The 5,000-nt window shown below is 53.9% G+C and overlaps 1 non-coding gene across 1 annotated transcript in view; it reads right to left on the bottom strand.

The window, feature by feature from the left end:
• Nucleotides 1-1,431, bottom strand: part of LOC126313697 (small subunit ribosomal RNA) — a 1,893-nt gene extending 462 nt beyond the window's left edge. The window contains exon 1 of the ribosomal RNA XR_007555322.1: nucleotides 1-1,431. This exon is cut by the window's left edge and continues 462 nt beyond it. This is a non-coding gene — a ribosomal RNA (small subunit ribosomal RNA).
• Between the last annotated feature and the right edge of the window lie 3,569 nt (nucleotides 1,432-5,000).

Below are 5,000 nucleotides of genomic sequence, written 5' to 3'. Positions count from 1 at the left end.
CTAGTTAGCAGGCTAGAGTCTCGTTCGTTATCGGAATTAACCAGACAAATCGCTCCACCAACTAAGAACGGCCATGCACCACCACCCACCGAATCAAGAAAGAGCTATCAATCTGTCAATCCTTCCGGTGTCCGGGCCTGGTGAGGTTTCCCGTGTTGAGTCAAATTAAGCCGCAGGCTCCACTCCTGGTGGTGCCCTTCCGTCAATTCCTTTAAGTTTCAGCTTTGCAACCATACTTCCCCCGGAACCCAAAAGCTTTGGTTTCCCGGAGGCTGCCCACCGAGTCATCGGAGGAACTGCGGCGGATCGCTGGCTGGCATCGTTTATGGTTAGAACTAGGGCGGTATCTGATCGCCTTCGAACCTCTAACTTTCGTTCTTGATTAATGAAAACATACTTGGCAAATGCTTTCGCTTCTGTTCGTCTTGCGACGATCCAAGAATTTCACCTCTAACGTCGCAATACGAATGCCCCCGCCTGTCCCTATTAATCATTACCTCGGGTTCCGAAAACCAACAAAATAGAACCGAGGTCCTATTCCATTATTCCATGCACACAGTATTCAGGCGGGCTTGCCTGCTTTAAGCACTCTAATTTGTTCAAAGTAAACGTGCCGGCCCACCGAGACACTCAACTAAGAGCACCCTGGTAGGATTTCAACGGGGTCCGCCTCGGGACGCGCAAGCACGCCTTCGGCTCGCCCCACCGGCAGGACGTCCCACGATACATGCCAGTTAAACACCGACGGGCGGTGAACCAACAGCGTGGGACACAAATCCAACTACGAGCTTTTTAACCGCAACAACTTTAATATACGCTATTGGAGCTGGAATTACCGCGGCTGCTGGCACCAGACTTGCCCTCCAATAGATACTCGTTAAAGGATTTAAAGTGTACTCATTCCGATTACGGGGCCTCGGATGAGTCCCGTATCGTTATTTTTCGTCACTACCTCCCCGTGCCGGGAGTGGGTAATTTGCGCGCCTGCTGCCTTCCTTGGATGTGGTAGCCGTTTCTCAGGCTCCCTCTCCGGAATCGAACCCTGATTCCCCGTTACCCGTTACAACCATGGTAGGCGCAGAACCTACCATCGACAGTTGATAAGGCAGACATTTGAAAGATGCGTCGCCGGTACGAGGACCGTGCGATCAGCCCAAAGTTATTCAGAGTCACCAAGGCAAACGGACCAGACGAGCCAATCCGATTGGTTTTGATCTAATAAAAGCGTCCCTTCCATCTCTGGTCGGGACTCTGTTTGCATGTATTAGCTCTAGAATTACCACAGTTATCCAAGTAACGTGGGTACGATCTAAGGAACCATAACTGATTTAATGAGCCATTCGCGGTTTCACCTTAATGCGGCTTGTACTGAGACATGCATGGCTTAATCTTTGAGACAAGCATATGACTACTGGCAGGATCAACCAGGGAGCTGCGTCAACGAGAGCTGAGCAGCCGGCCGCCCGGGAGTGTGTCCCGAGGGCCCGCGCGAACACGCAAGCGTCCGCTCAATTATTCTGCAAACAGGAGGAGGCTGAGCTCCCCTGCACGATACACCTCGAAACCCTCTCAGGTCCCGGCGGCGCGCAGCGCCGTCCTAAGTACTTGGTCGGGTTCGAGAGAGGCGCAATCGCCCGGAGATGGGCGAGTAGACGCTTTCAGTGCGAACACCCGTGCTCCCAACTGAGCTTGCCGCTGCCGACAGAGGCCCGGGAGCGTGCTGTCGTGGCATTGCCGGCGGGAAACAACACGCGCCACCTACGGTGACCGGCAGCTCCAACGCCAGCGCCACAGAAGGGCAAAGCCCCACTTGGGTGCAGAAGCGAACTCTCCCAGCACAGCGCACGCGCCAACACGTCCGCAGAGCTGCGATACAAACCACCTGCGAGAACCGCTGGGGGCGACCGAGCAGCAGACGGCGTCGCGACGCCGAGTGCCGGGCGGCGGCGCATCCTCAACGCACACAGTCCGCAATCGGACCAGCACACTGCAGATGTCCACCGCGCTTCGCACCGGGCTCGGCAGAACCCACTTTGGCCGCCTGGCGCCGCGCGCAGGGTGCGCCGGCGCATAGCTGGGACGCCAGCCGGGCCCGTCGGCCGGCGCTCCTGCCACTGGGCGCCCCCCACCAGCCGGCTGTAGTGCGTGCGCTCACGCAGCGCGCGGCCAGCACGCCGGGCGGCCCCCCCTCACCGGCCGGGGACTGTCCCGCCAAGCCACAGCCTCGTATCGCTTCATACCCACATGGCCAACTCAGGTTCGGGGGCATGGCGGGTACCGCCGAAACAACCGGTTCATAGATGTACCGATCGTCGCTATCACCGATGCACCTGCAGCGCGAACAACCGCTCAACAACTGATTTCCAGTTCATTTGCGGATCTTTGGCAGCAAACGTATACGTCAATCTACATTTGCGAAATCTACGATTCTGGCATGCCTGCATGTTATGTGTCACGACACGCTACATCAGCCCACATACACACTGCGGCATGTACACGAGAGAACACGTGGAAGATGGTCCGCGCACGTGTGCAATGTCCCTTGCGCGGTCGACTGTCAACCGGCCTCTGTAGCATGTCGCAGATGTGGAACGCGGTCCACCGTGCTATCATGTTGTGTGGGGCAATACGATTAAATAGGAAAACCCTCGTCGCTACATCAACAGACGGCTCACGCTGATTCCCGGCAGAGGGAGGAGGGGGGGGGGGGGGGCCAACATGCAATACTTTCGTCCGTACCTACCTACCACATGTCTGTACGGCGTACAACAGTGCAATCTCGCTGTAATGGGGAGACGAGACAAGTAGCATCGTGCACAACATATGGCCCTTATGATTCGCCATTGTAGGGCGCAGCCGGTGTACGGTCAAGCATGTGCCACATTATGTCACTCAGTACGTAACGACGGATGATCAGTGTGGGTTACGCGTACATCAGCGGACAGTCCACACAGGCCGTACCACAACGTACACTGACTGCATCGACAACCGAATGCAACTGAACAGCTGCAAGGCTCATTTCACAAACAAACGCCTGACCGACCAGCTTGGAAGGGCAGGAGGGGAGGGCGATATTCGTTCTGTAGCGGTACACCCTTCCAGTGGTTAGCGGGACTGTGTAGAAAGTACGCAACACTCGAAAGACCTTTATGTGAGGGTACGCACCATGGCATCAAGAAATACACATGACACCAGAGGATCCAAGCAGTGAACTATGTTCAGAGGGTTGCTGTTAGGCAAAGCTACATTCCTGTGACGTTACATGTGACAGTTAAGGTGCAGTGTAAGTTAGGTTAAGGTGCAGTGTAAGTTAGGTTAAGGTGCAGCGTAAGTTAGGTTAAGGTGCAGTGTAAGTTAGGTTAAGGTGCAGCGTAAGTTAGGTTAAGGTGCAGCGTAAGTTAGGTTAAGGTGCAGCGTAAGTTAGGTTAAGGTGCAGCGTAACTTGGGTTAAGGTGCAGCGTAACTTGGGTTAAGGTGCAGCGTAACTTGGGTTAAGGTGCAGCGTAACTTGGGTTAAGGTGCAGCGTAACTTGGGTTAAGGTGCAGCGTAACTTGGGTTAAGGTGCAGCGTAACTTGGGTTAAGGTGCAGCGTAACTTGGGTTAAGGTGCAGCGTAACTTGGGTTAAGGTGCAGCGTAACTTGGGTTAAGGTGCAGCGTAACTTGGGTTAAGGTGCAGCGTAACTTGGGTTAAGGTGCAGCGTAACTTGGGTTAAGGTGCAGCGTAACTTGGGTTAAGGTGCAGCGTAACTTGGGTTAAGGTGCAGCGTAACTTGGGTTAAGGTGCAGCGTAACTTGGGTTAAGGTGCAGCGTAACTTGGGTTAAGGTGCAGCGTAACTTGGGTTAAGGTGCAGCGTAACTTGGGTTAAGGTGCAGCGTAACTTGGGTTAAGGTGCAGCGTAACTTGGGTTAAGGTGCAGCGTAACTTGGGTTAAGGTGCAGCGTAACTTGGGTTAAGGTGCAGCGTAACTTGGGTTAAGGTGCAGCGTAACTTGGGTTAAGGTGCAGCGTAACTTGGGTTAAGGTGCAGCGTAACTTGGGTTAAGGTGCAGCGTAACTTGGGTTAAGGTGCAGCGTAACTTGGGTTAAGGTGCAGCGTAACTTGGGTTAAGGTGCAGCGTAACTTGGGTTAAGGTGCAGCGTAACTTGGGTTAAGGTGCAGCGTAACTTGGGTTAAGGTGCAGCGTAACTTAGGTTAAGGTGCCAACGTGGGTTAGGTTAAGGGGCCAACGTGGGTTAGGTTAAGGGCCAATGTGGGTTAGGTTAAGGGCCAACGTGGGTTAGGTTAAGGGCCAACGTGGGTTAGGTTAAGGGCCAACGTGGGTTAGGTTAAGGGCCAACGTGGGTTAGGTTAAGGGCCAACGTGGGTTAGGTTAAGGGCCAACGTGGGTTAGGTTAAGGGCCAACGTGGGTTAGGTTAAGGGCCAACGTGGGTTAGGTTAAGGGCCAACGTGGGTTAGGTTAAGGGCCAACGTGGGTTAGGTTAAGGGCCAACGTGGGTTAGGTTAAGGGCCAACGTGGGTTAGGTTAAGGGCCAACGTGGGTTAGGTTAAGGGCCAACGTGGGTTAGGTTAAGGGCCAACGTGGGTTAGGTTGCCAGAGATGTGTCAAATCAGGATGTACGTTTGGCTGGTGTCAGGTGGTGGGTTGGTTCGATGCCTTTATAAGGAGTGTGGCCAAAGGGTATTTTATTACTTGTACCTTTTGTGTTGTGGCGTGGCGTTGCGTCCTGTGTTGATACTGGGTGGACCACTGTGGGTGTTGCTGGCTGATTTGAGCTGCGTTGTTTGCGGGTGGTGTGAGACATTCTGTCTTATTAGTGGACGTGACGTTCCTCTTGTCGTTCTTTGGATAGTGTCCTGTGGCAGCGAGGATAAAATGGATGTTGTTGAACGATAGTGCTTTGGTGCTTTCGCTTTGTTACACACAGAGTGGACTGTGAGATAGGGTGACTGGGTCGAGTGCGGTTCACACTGTCCTCCCCAGTTTACAGTATGTAT

This window comes from Schistocerca gregaria, unplaced genomic scaffold (genome assembly GCF_023897955.1).
Source record: "Schistocerca gregaria isolate iqSchGreg1 unplaced genomic scaffold, iqSchGreg1.2 ptg000498l, whole genome shotgun sequence".
Classification (NCBI taxonomy): domain Eukaryota; kingdom Metazoa; phylum Arthropoda; class Insecta; order Orthoptera; family Acrididae; genus Schistocerca; species Schistocerca gregaria.
This window is presented reverse-complemented; position numbering and strand designations above follow the sequence as displayed.